Source organism: Ailuropoda melanoleuca, chromosome 14 (assembly GCF_002007445.2).
Source record: "Ailuropoda melanoleuca isolate Jingjing chromosome 14, ASM200744v2, whole genome shotgun sequence".
Lineage (NCBI taxonomy): Eukaryota > Metazoa > Chordata > Mammalia > Carnivora > Ursidae > Ailuropoda > Ailuropoda melanoleuca.
Window position 1 is genome coordinate 48,652,191 of NC_048231.1, and position 12,853 is coordinate 48,665,043.

The 12,853-nt window shown below is 46.1% G+C and overlaps 1 protein-coding gene across 4 annotated transcripts in view; it reads right to left on the reverse strand.

Moving 5' to 3' along the window:
- Nucleotides 1-11,287: 11,287 nt before the first annotated feature.
- The window catches only part of NAPG (NSF attachment protein gamma), a 36,553-nt gene continuing 34,987 nt past the window's right edge, over nucleotides 11,288-12,853 (reverse strand). For 2 of the 4 annotated variants that reach the window (XM_034642078.1, XM_034642077.1), the window contains one exon: nucleotides 11,288-12,466. The gene's annotated coding sequence lies outside the window, so the exon portion shown is untranslated. The remainder of the gene's footprint in view (nucleotides 12,467-12,853) is intronic. The other 2 variants (XM_034642076.1, XM_034642075.1) reach the window with 2 other exon arrangements.

Consider the following 12,853-nt stretch of genomic DNA (forward strand, 5'->3'; position numbering starts at 1 on the left):
CTCCACACTTTCTGTTTGCAGGATGTGCGGAACTCCTGCACTTCAGGTTCCTGCAGCGCCTGGTTCACCCTCCCTCCAAGGACGTGAGCCGTGGAATACTTCCTTGCGCAGCCTTTCAGCTGCCAAACTGTGCACGTGACTATCTCTTCCTTTTCAGAAGGAATGTCAGTGGGCTGAGGTGTTGATTTAAAGTTATCAAATAGTCTTTATTCTAAGAAGTAGAGATGCATTCCCAGCATTTTGGGACCACATATCCCCCTCTGATGAAATACAAATATAATTAATGCTTGGCCCCTTTAATTTGAGGTCATACAGTTAAACGTACTTCTGTCTTGCTTGATCAGTTTTTGTTAGTTTACTAGACAGTTTTCCACCGATAAACCAGAGTATTATTTGCCAAGACAGAGAGGGAAAGAAAGAAAAAAGAGAGAGAGAGGTAGGAGAGAAGGGGGAAAGGAAAGAAGAAGAAGGAAGGAACGAAGGAAGGAATAAAGGGATGGATGGATACAGGGTGGATAGAGGGAGGGAGGAAAAAAGGAAGGACAGAGAAAGAGAAAAGAACTAAAGCTTGATTGATGGTTACAGCCCCTGGCCTCCAATCCCTGCCAGGCCCCAGCTTCTCATTCCTATCTCCCCCACGCAACAAGGCTTGTGTAGCCTGCAGTGACTTTGATCCCACTGGGGAATGAAAATTCTGGAGAGTGATGGTTGTGTCCTCTCCCTGTCACTTCCATGCACTTCCCCATATGTGAGTCTATGGGTTGTTACATAATTCACAACATTCTCCCAGGTATTAATCACGCTTTTTATTTTTTTTATTTTTTTAAAGATTTTATTTATTTATTCATTTGACAGAGAGAGACAGCCAGTGAGAGAGGGAACACAAGCAGGGGGAGTGGGAGAGGAAGAAGCAGGCTCATAGCAAGAGAGCCTGATGCGGGGCTCGATCCCATAACGCTGGGATCACGCCCTGAGCCGAAGGCAGACACTTAACCGCTGTGCCACCCAGGCGCCCCTAATCACGCTTTTTAAAACCAAACTCAGGATTTGCCATCAAAAAGCTTTTAAGACCTAAGAGAAAAATGTATTCATGTGCTTAGGTGTTAGTCCAAACTGCATTTGCTGGACAGCCCAACTCATTTTGCTTTGAGTTTGAAAAAATAAACTTATATTTGCCCAAATTAACCAAAGGATATCCTCTGTGGTAAAATGCTAGAGAAGTCTACAACTTGGTCATGGAGTTCATTTTCCCAAGATGGTCAGGTAAGTCCCAAAATGCTGGTCAGAGATGAGACAGGGCTCCTGGATTTCTAGCAGCTGTCCAGAGTTAACTAAATTCGTTTTCAGTGTTTTCTGTGGAGGAAAGCTTCCTGGGGCTTGAGGTGTGGAAAACAAAATCTGGAATGGTTTAGCTGCACGTAATAACTCCGGTCTCATCACAGACACCCAGGGTCACTACCATGCTGATGACACGAGGGGCAGGGGAGCATTCGGGTCAGAGAGAAGAGAAAAACTAGGGGGCTCATTTTGTCACTTGCTTTGCTAGTGAGGAAACACACATACACCTGGTGCCTTGAACGTGCTGGGCCCCACTGAGCCATCCTGCGGTGCTGGTGCCGAGGCTCAGCGTGGTCACCTCTGCCTCTCACCTGCGCCCTGCCCCCTGCCCCCCTACATCTGCTTCCCCCAGAAGCCAGCAGCCAGGCTCCTCACCTCCTCCGGCCCAGGGGCTGCAAACCCATCCTGAGGTGAGACCCCGGGCACTTAGCGCGCTGGCAGCCCTCCGTCCTCTGCCCTCCAGAGGCCTGTGTTGAGACCCTGCTGCGGAGGGAGGCGAGACGGAGCCTCCCTGCCTTCTTAGCACAGCACTGGCCCTTCCCAGCTGAGTGGTCCTGAGCCTTGGTTCCCTCATCTGTCAAAACAGAAACACTTCTTACTTTGAGAATTATGTTAAGCAAGGCAATGTCCTAAACCAATGATCACTTTTCCCTCTCCCTCCCCGTGTCTCTCCCCGTGGTAAAAGGAAAAGAGAAAGTACCCAGCTGTGACTGCCAAGGACAGCGCTGGGGCCGGTGCCGCTCCAGCTAGATGCTCCCTGGACTCCTTTCCCGAGCTCCCACAGGGCCCCTCAGCCACCTCGGGGAGTGCAGTCTTGCTGTGGCCCCACTATGCTTGCTGAGCACACACCAGCGCCCTTGAGTCCCTTCCCTCCCTGTGCTCTGGTGGGCCAGCCTCTGTGCGAGTGGGCCCCTGGGCCTGAGGCTGCTTTCCGCCTTGGCCCCTACTCCAAGGCCCTGCTCTGGGAAGAGGCTTAGCTCCGTGTCCTGCTGTTTCAGCCTCAGCAGCCACGTGCTTGCTGGTCCCTATGCACAGAGACATCCTGCTCCCCAGGGAAGATGCCCTGAGAAGGCAGCAGGTGTCATTTTATGAATGCAGCATCCAGCTCCTAAAGGAAAATGAAAGCACTCATCTTTGGGTTGAGAGGCAGAGCCAGTAGGAAGCTCCTATACCTAGATGTTGTGGCCAACCCTCCAAAACAAGTTTGGGAAATAAGCCTGGAGACGTCTGCCGTTTGCACCCTTTGTGGGGAGGAGTGTCTTTGTGGCTGGTTCTTCATTCTCATGCTGGCTGATTTTCCTGGAGAAAAAGCCCAGTTGAGTTTGGCACTGCCATCGGCCATCCCGGGATGCTGCTCTCCAATGGGCAATACAACTGGAGAAATGGGATAGAACAGCAGGGAGGCACGTGAAGGGGTCCATGGAAAATCATAGATTCCTATGTGGACTCCAAACATGGGTGGTTTCCCTCCTTTGGTGCCCAAGGATGCAGTGCAAGGTTGGAGCAGTGTTTCTGCAGCCAGGGCACAGAACAGAGCCCATGTCCCTGGCTCGGTCCTGGAGGAGTCACCCTGGCCATGTTCTTCTTTGTATTCATGGGGCATATATTGATCCGGGAGGGCTGAAGGGATAATAATCCTTCCATAGGCTACCCTCATATTCACATCTATCTCCAATTCATTTCTGCAGAGCAGGTGTCAGAATGAAAACTGTAAGTGAGGAGTGGTCTGGCTGCCCTTTCCCCAGTAGAGGGGAAGGTAGGAGGTGGGCCCGACATTAGCCTTCCTCACTGTCTCCTCACCTCACCCTGTGGCAGCCACATGCTCTTCTGCAAGCTGACCCTGTCATTCCTCCGTCTGAAAGTGGAATCTAACTCCCCTTTGGTTCAGTCTGGGTCAGCCCTAGGAATTTGCTTGACCAACAGAATGAGGAGGAAATGGCATGTGGAGACTTCTGAGCTTAGGCCATAATAAGCTTCTCAGCTCCCACTTGGGTTCCCTGGAATGTTTGTGCTTGGGATGCTCTTGGAGCACAGCTGCCATGATATAGAAAGCCCAGCCACACAAGAAGGCCCTGTGGAGGCGGTCCAGCTGACAACTGCAGCTGAGCTCCAAGCCAACAGCCGGCACCAACCACTTGCCCCAGAGGGAAGGTGCCATATTTGATAACCAGTCATCTCAGCCTTTATCTGACTTCAGCTTCCACCCCCTTCTAATAGCAACCCAGGCCCCAAAGAAGACTGCCTCGTTGAATCAAGTCAATCCACAGAGCAGCAGAGAGAACAATAAAGTGCTGGCTTAAGCCTCTAAGCTTGGGGATGGCTTGTTATGCAGCAATAGATGGTCAGACCATGAGCTCACCCCCACCACTGTGGCCTCATTGAGTCTGGCTGGGTCAGTAGGAGCACATACTGACTCACCAAAGATCTTTCCCTGCCACAATGCCCCCTTTATGTTGGCTTACAGGTAGGAGAATCTTACTTCTGAATTAGAAGTCACTCAGATAGGTTACTCTGGCTTGCAGCCACAGGAACCACACAGGGGCTAAACCACCAGGGGTAAATCCCCTCAACGTTATCGAGGGTGGCTGAAGCAGCCTTCTGCTGAGTTCACACGTTCACTCTCTTCTGTGAGCCCCTTTCTGGGTTCCCTTTCTTTGGAATAGGCCCCACCTGAAGAAGGAGGGGGTGAGGCCCCCAGGCCCCAGGCCACTGGCAGGTCAGCCAATCCCCTTCAATGACACTGCCTCCTCTCACTGACATTTGCACATATGGTATTTCGCAAAATTTTCTCACCAAAGTTCAAGGACGATGAGTCAAATCCCTGAGACAGCTCTGGAAATACTGACAGCCAAGTTATACCAAGCCAATGGAATAAATCACCCGCAGTGTTCAAGGAGGTGGCTGGCAGCAGAACTCAGAGAACAGATGCTGGGGTTTGCACATCTCAGAGCATGGAAGAAACACCAGCTTCTCTCCTTCACATACCAAAGCCTTATTCAGGAGCAAACAGTAGTTCTTGAAAGGTGATACTAGCCTCCCCATGGGAGTTTTGAGTAATATTTAAAGATGAGTAATGATCAAAAAGGACCATGCATAGAGTCTATGCTTAAATATTTTTTATTAAAGACAAATGTGTATCACAAGAGATGCTGGCTAATAAGGACTTAATCATTACACATTTGTCTTCTGCCTTTCACTTTTATTAATTTCCTACTTAAAAATGTTTTGGTATAGGGGCACCTGTGTGGCTTAGTTGGTTATGCATCAGGCTTCAGCTCAGGTTATGATCCCAGGGTCCTGGAATCGAGCCCCTCATCAGGGTCCCTGTTCAGTGGGGAGTCTACTTCTCCCTCTCCCTCTGCCCCTCCCCCTGCTTGTGCTCTCTCTCTCTCTGACGAATAAATAAATAAAATCTTCAATAAAAAATATTTAGCTGGTAGCTACACTTGTGGTGAGCCAAGCATCATGCATAAACTTGTAAAATCACTATAGTGTACATGTAAAGCCAATGTAACGTAGTTCTTCAACTACACTCAAATACATTTAAAACAAAGAAATACTATGCAATCATAAAAAAGAGAGCTTCTGCATAAGAAGGAGGATGATTTAGAGAAATAGATCTCCATCGTCTTAAAGAAATCACAGACACACACATGCTGTGACATGGAAAGGAGGTTTTAGGGTCCATAGCAATCTCCTTAAGGAAGAAATAGAAGATAAAAACAGGATTTTTAGAAGATGACGTCATTAAAAATAAACACACCCACAATGGCGTGGTTTAGAACACAGCTGGAGATAAGGCAGGTGGCCAGGACCCTACAAAGACAGTTCTCAAGGTGGTCAGTAGTAGGCAGGAGCCAGCAACCCCCTAGGCCCTCGGGGAAGTCTGAAGAGCAGGATGGGCCAGCGATCAGAGAAGTGAGGTGAGGGCTGGAAACAAGGAAATGGGTCCAAACTGGCGGAGGAGCAGTTAGCTCCCCATGTCCCCTGCCAGGTGTGCTCCTTGGGTGAGAATCTCTCCACCCCTAGAGGAGTCAGTTAGTGGAGCCAGGTGGGAAGGGCTGTCTTGGATTCCAAGTGAATGTCCACGGGTTGCTGAGAGACGCCTTCCTCCTCTTCCACCTGCTCACAGAACACTAGAGATATCTTCTCTGGAAAAACAGATCCGAAGAAGAGACCTCTGTTCCGGAAGAGCTGAGGATGCTCTGAAGAGACTTGTAAACCCCTGTGCACAGCATCCTGCAGCACTACCCCTTCCTCCTTAAGGCCTGCCCACAAATGGCTCCTCCCACTAGCCCTTAGGGCCTCCGCCTCACTTTGAGAGTCACAGAGATACTGGGGAGGGGGCAGGGAGATCATTAGGAGAAGGAAGGGAAAAATGAAGTGGGGGATAACAGAGAGGGAGACAAACCATGAGAGGCTATGGACTCAGGGAAACAAACTGAGGGTTTCAGAGGGGAGGGGATGGGGGGATGGGCGAGCCCGGTGAAGGATATTAAGAAGGGCATGTATTGCATGGTGCACTGGGTGTTATACGCAATGAGTCATGGAACACTACATCAAAAGCTAATGATGTACTGTATGGTGATTAACATATAATAATTTTTAAAAAATGAAGGACAGAAGCCAAACACATCCAAAAATGGAACTCAGGGGCAGAATTTCAAAAGCACAATAACATGTTCCAAAAGGTAATATATGATACTGCATTCTAGAAATAAGAACAGTTTATGTTAGGAGGGAGAAAAAGACAATTAGAAAACAAGGTAAGAAGAGAGGGCTCTTGAAAGATAAAATTGAGAAGATCCTCAATTATAAGAAGGAAAACAGGAGAGAAAAGATAATAAAATCTGAGAATTAAATCAGGGTGTGCAATGGCCCACTACTAGAAATCTAAAAAGAGAAAACAAAAGAGTGGAAATTATTTTTCAAAAGAAAATAAATGAAGACCTTGATTTTCCCAGTGTAGTCAATGAAAAGAATCCCTCAAGACACCTCCTTATGACATTTCAGAACACCAGAGTTATAGAGAACACCCGAATTAATTTTAGAAAGAGAAAGAGGAAAAGCTACCATAATGGATTTCTCAACAGCAACATGGAAACTAGGAAATAATGGAGCAGGGTGTTCAAATTTCTCAGGGTTTCCAACCCAGAATGTTAGTTTCATCCAAATCACAAATATTAGAGTGAAACAGTTCAAACATGCAGGAGCTCAAAACAATACCTCTGCCCCCATTTTGGAGGGAGTTACTGGAATGAGGAAGTAAGCTAAGAAGAGGAAGGTGGGGAATCAGGAGGCGGGGACCCAGAAGGGGTACACTGGGTGTGGAAGGGAGTCCCGACACACAGCTGTGGTGGTCTGGACACCAGGGCGTTGGGGTTTGGGGGGTAGGGAGAGGTGCCCTGGTCTAGCATCACAACACAGAGAAACAGTATTTGGGGGTGGGCATGGGGGTTATAATTTCTTTGGAAAATTTGGAAAGGATCAATTATAATTATATAAAAATATCAGCAAGCAAAGCGTGAGGCAATGATTAATTCTAGACAATTATTAATTTGGGGGAAAATCAAAAGATGCACAAAATAGAATATACAAACACAGCACTTAATTTTCTCAGCATTTATTTACTTAACAAAGATTTAATGAGTAACAATTACAAGGTAGGCTTTGTTCTAAGCCCTGGGGATGAAGCAGGAACAAAACAGATTAATCCTTGGATTGCATTCTTGAGGGGAAGAAGGAGAGAAGGTTCTGGGGAAAAAACCTCAGGGTAAGGAAGATGAGAAAAACCTTCGGGTGTTCAGGGGAAAACTCTGTGTTAGTTATGGCAACATCAGATAGACAATAGACATTACTTATGTACTGAAAACAATGAAATCATAGGGCATTCATCAATCAAACTATGTTAGCTGAGAAAGGGGGGAAGAGTAAGAGGAAAAATCTCAACTTTCACTAAAGGAAGTTATTAAATAACTTCTGAAATCTAAAAATCAAGAAAGAGCATTATAAGTGTGTTATTTAGAAATACAGAAGGAAATATAAAAAGAAACAGAAAATTTGAATTCAGTCGGCTCTGGAAAATAGGATTGGGGCTTAGGGCAGTGTGGGGCGGCGTGTGTTTGACTTATAAGTTTTGTGCATGTATTACTTGATGAAAATAATAAATTCATATAGTAGAATTAAATACCACGGAGATAATGACATACTTAATTCTATAGCTTAAAAGAACATAAACCGCACTATAAATATTATAGATAGATGGAGATAGATGATAGATAGATAGATAGACAGATGATAGATAGATGATTGATAGATAGATAGATGATAGATGATTGATAGATAGATAGATGATAGATGATAGATGGATAGATGATAGATAGATAGATAGATAGATAGATAGATAGATAGATAGATGATAGATAGATGATANCACTATAAATATTATAGATAGATGGAGATAGATGATAGATAGATAGATAGATAGATAGATAGATGATAGATAGATGATTGATAGATAGATAGATGATAGATGATTGATAGATAGATAGATGATAGATAGATGATAGATGGATAGATGATAGATAGATAGATAGATAGATAGATAGATAGATAGATGATAGATAGATTATAGATAGATAGATGATAGATAGATAGATAGATAGAGACGGAGATGGAGAATTATCCACACCAAACTTAATTCAGATTACTTTCTGAACTCCAAAGGTACAGAAGATTCACTTGCTCATTCAGGCAGAAAATCCAAGTTTACATACAAGGGAAAAGATGGGATTGGGCTCAGATTCCAATATTCAATGCCAGAAGTCAGGGAAGCAATATTTATAAGGTTCTGAATGAGAAAAGTGTCACCCAGGAGGGTCCCCCTAGCCAGGTTATACATAAAGTAAAAAGACAAAAGGCAGATGCTGTCAAGTGGGGAATAATTCAAGAAATCCATGAGCCTTTCTTGGGGAAAGAAAAAGGACGACATTTAGCCAACCAAAGGATTAATCAGAACCACTTCTTTAATAAAAGGAAAACAATGGTTAAAAACGGTGGTGAGGGGCACCTGGGTGGCTCAGTCGTTAAGCATCTGCCTTAGGCTCAGGGCATGATCCCGGAGTTCTGGGATCAAGCCCCACATCAGGCTCCTCTGCTGGGAGCCTGCTTCTTCCTCTCCCACTCCCCCTGCTTGTGTTCCCTCTCTCACTGGCTGTCTCTGTCACATAAACAAATAAAATCTTTAAAAAAAAAAAAAAGAATGCAATGTAAATATTCTAAACCATGAAAATGGAAAATTAATAATATAACTTAAAAAAATCAGGACCTATTAGGGGCGCCTGGGTGGCACAGCGGTTAAGCGTCTGCCTTCGGCTCAGGGCGTGATCCCGGCGTTACGGGATCGAGCCCCACATTAGGCTCCTNTAAACAAATAAAATCTTTAAAAAAAAAAAAAAAGAATGCAATGTAAATATTCTAAACCATGAAAATGGAAAATTAATAATATAACTTAAAAAAATCAGGACCTATTAGGGGCGCCTGGGTGGCACAGCGGTTAAGCGTCTGCCTTCGGCTCAGGGCGTGATCCCGGCGTTACGGGATCGAGCCCCACATTAGGCTCCTCCGCTATGAGCCTGCTTCTTCCTCTCCAACTCCCCCTGCTTGTGTCCCCTCTCTCGCTGGCTGTCTCTATCTCTGTCAAATAAATAAATAAAATTAAAAATTAAAAATAAAAAAAAAATCAGGACCTATTAAAAAAAATGGTGCAAGGCCCCCAAGTGTGCAAATGTCCCCATATTTCTGAGCAAGGAATCAACAGAAAATGTCTCAAGTTGAAATGGTTAGGTGTAAAAGCATAAACGATCTAATCCATTTTAAATTTGAGAGGAATCTTCTAGAAATGAATCTCTCTTGTGAAGAAACATTTATCTGAATTTCAAAATTCCTTTCATTTTCTTCTTTCACTGAGTTCCATGGAGACTGTTACAATTTTATTTTAAAATAATAAATAAGATCCCACCTTGTAAAATAATGTGTGTATTTTTGTACTTTCACCAGTTTGTACAGAGAGGGCTGGCAGGATGGTCACAAAGGAAACATCTATTTCTGAATGATAAGACTTGAAAGAATTTGGTTTTGTTTTTGCCTCGTACTTTTTGGGTTGCTTGCTGTGCTTTGGTTTGTTTGTTTTTTTTAATAAACAAAAAGTGATATCGTGTTCATAAAACAAAACCCAAAAGGAAATATTTAGTGACTAGTAGTTATTTTGCGTATGACCCTGGCCACAAGTAAGCACCGTGGAAAACACAGAGGGTACCTGGAGTCCTTCCGTGCAGTCCGGTTAGAGACAGAACTGGTGGTGACGGGGATGGGATCAGTTTACAGAGATAAACAGATGAGAACTAATACAGACGCATGATGTACACACATTGATAGTCAGCCCGATGGACAGAGAAATACCTGACGGCACAGCAGTGCCTAACCCCAACACCTTACTTTTGCATCTGAGTTTACCATAGATTTGCTCAGTAAGGAAAATCAAAGCAGAAAGGTTTTCTGGATGTGACCATATTGTCTAACTCAGGGAGAGAGAAATGCCCCTGTACGGGGGCTGTGGTTTGTGAAGACACGTCTCTAAATCCTTCACTCATAAACCCATGTCCTATTTGAATAAAATGTGATGCTAAGATTCAAACTGGGTGTACTGAATAGTTTTGATAAGGAATTTTAAAAGACTGTAAGACCGGCAAATTGAAGGGGAAATGGCCATTGTTCTTTTTAGCTAAGTTACACATGTGTAAAGCCTAGTTTTTCAGACTGAGGGGCCATTACAACTGATCACCACCCTTCACCTGTGAAAGAAAGACAGAGCCAAGGCCAAAGGGCTGTGGGCAGGAGCTGAGGAGGCCGCCCATGCTAAGTTCCCAACCACATGCCTAGGTGTTCTTTTGCCTCAGAAGGCAGAGAGCATGGCTTCCACGGTCACCCAGTGGTCACCCAGGCCAGCCCAGCTTCACTGTGGGTGAAGGGGACCGTGCAAGGGCCTGAATACTGAAGGGCAAGGGCTGTGGCGAGGCACCTGGGAGGCTGCATTCCCAGCGTGAAAAGCAGATCTTCTCTGGGAGCTCTGAGAGGGGCAAGGAAAACTGGAGAAAAGCCGAAGACTTTGCAGTTGTGCAGGCCCCTGTAAGAAGTCATGGGGCTTGGCCATTATTGTTAATACAAGGCCATTTGTACCCCATAGCTGGGGAGGACTGGGGATGGTCAGTCACCCTTAAGGTGAAGGCCACATGTCCTTCATCTCCGTACTCCCTGCACAGAGCACGTTGCCCGGAACACGGGAAGTATTTCTTGGGCGTTTGTAAAATGAACGATTGGGTGAGTTGAAGGAAGCATTTCTGGACATTTGACAAGGACTCTTGTCAAGCTTGGAGAGAGATGGGGCTGGAATGGGGCAGGGGGAGGAGGACACATGGCCCCAAAACTCACTGCCTGATCGGAGCAAGAATGGAGAGCTTCCAGGGGCTGCCTCACCATCGCCCATGCTCTGCCAGCCACCAGGGAAGCCAAAGCCAAACGCTACTGCACACCTACTTCTGGGGCCCTTACACTTGCTCCTGACCTTGCCAACCTGGGCAGTGAGGAGGTGGGGACAAGGCTGTTCCCCAGGTGAACGCTGCCATGAATGGAGTACCCACATGACGTAGATGCATGAGGCCTGACTCCTGTGCTTGAGCTGTGTCACTGCACAGCCAGCCTGTGAGGGGGGGACAGCCACTTAGAGATCACCTGTCGCCAGAGAGGGGGTCCTGGAAGACTCCCAGCAGGAAGGGACATCAGCGTCAAAGTGAGTCTATGTACCTCCGATTGAGGACAAGAAAGCTCAATATTATATTTAAAGTTACCTAATAGCAGAGTAAAGCATGAAGTGGCTTAAGTGGCATCAAGCTCTTTTTGGTCATTGTTTATTTCCCAGCCTCCTGGGCATCTGGAAGCGCACCGTTGGCTTGAAATGTGCAGCCAGCAACACACATCCTGATCCAGCCCCACGCAAGGACCCTGAGCGTTGGGGCCTGCAATCCATCTCCCGCTACAAACAGGGTCACTAGAAAACGCGGCTGCCCCTTCGCAGAGCAGGGACTGATTCATAGCAGAGGCAGGTCAGGGCTTGGGCAAGAGCGTGGCCAGTGGGGACTGCAGACAGAACAGTGGCGTCCCCCTGAACCTGCAGAAATTTCCCTCCATCCTCACCACTGGCTTCCTTGGAAATCTGTGGAAATCTGCGTGGAGGGCTGTATGCTCCCAGGAAAGCTGGGGAGGCTCTCCTGCCCACACTGGCACTCACATTCTCCTAGATGTGGAGACGTCCTGTGCCCCCCGGTCCCCGCAGCCAGTTTCAACAAAGCAATCACTTTGGACCCAGCGAAGCTGAATTATTTAGCTCAGAGGTAAAACGAACCCAGATTTTCCTGGTTATCGTATGATCCTGGATACGCTGGGAACACATATTATTCTGGCCTCTGCCCAACTGGGGAAGGGGGAGCGGGGGCGGTCACAGGTCCAGCTTTTCTTTCCCTGGTGAAGGGGTAGGAACAAAACAGCCCCCAAATGAGCCAAAGAGAGGTCAAGTCCCAGCCAGGAGGTGTGAGTGTGCAGAGACGCAGCTGCCTTTCAGTGCCGCCTCTGGGGTCTCCAGCTTGCTATGCAAAGATGATGGATGTGATTGAATTTCTCCAGGAAAGACTCTCGAGAAAAACGATCCCCTCCCCCCTGCTCCCCAGCCTCACACCTGCAACCCAACCGCAGCCAAGCTCAGCGGTCACACAGTGCCTCACACTCCCAGAGTGGTCTGGGCAGAGTCCTGGAGGGGCCAGACCTTGGGTGACCTTAGGGCCATTCCACCTACCATTCTGCTCTGGGCCCCACTCCCAGGAGCTCAAGTGCCACTGCAGCAGCATGGGCCTCTGTGGTCTGGGGTTCCAGGAATCCTGAGTTCCCGTGGTCTAAACACTGATCTTCTGGCCCTGCGTCCAAGCTGGACAGCTTCCTGGTCCCAGCAGCCAGGGCAGATCCAGATTGGGTGGGGCCTGAAGCTTGTGCATTTTGGAAGAGTCTTCCTTGAGAAAAACTGGAATACAAAATAAGGTTTGAAGTGACTGTTTATTTAGAAGGAGAAAGAAACCACAGCGCTCTAAAAATGTTGAAAGCTGGTAAATACATAAATATTACAAAATGCAGGAAAAATATTTTTAATTAATTTACTCTCTGTTGTAATTTTATAATACTTAACTTTCTGAATACTCTTGGGTTTCATATTCCTTGATCTTTTTCTTATATGACAATGGTTTTATAAGACCATCTTTCTATAAAGAGAATAGTTCAACTTTGAATAACACAATTGAATGAAGTTTGTTTTCTGGTGTTTATAATTTAGGAAAGTTTCTTTTGTGTTTAAAGTTCATTATTGGTATTATAGTGTATTGAATTTTTGTCAAATTTGGGGAAACCTCTATGA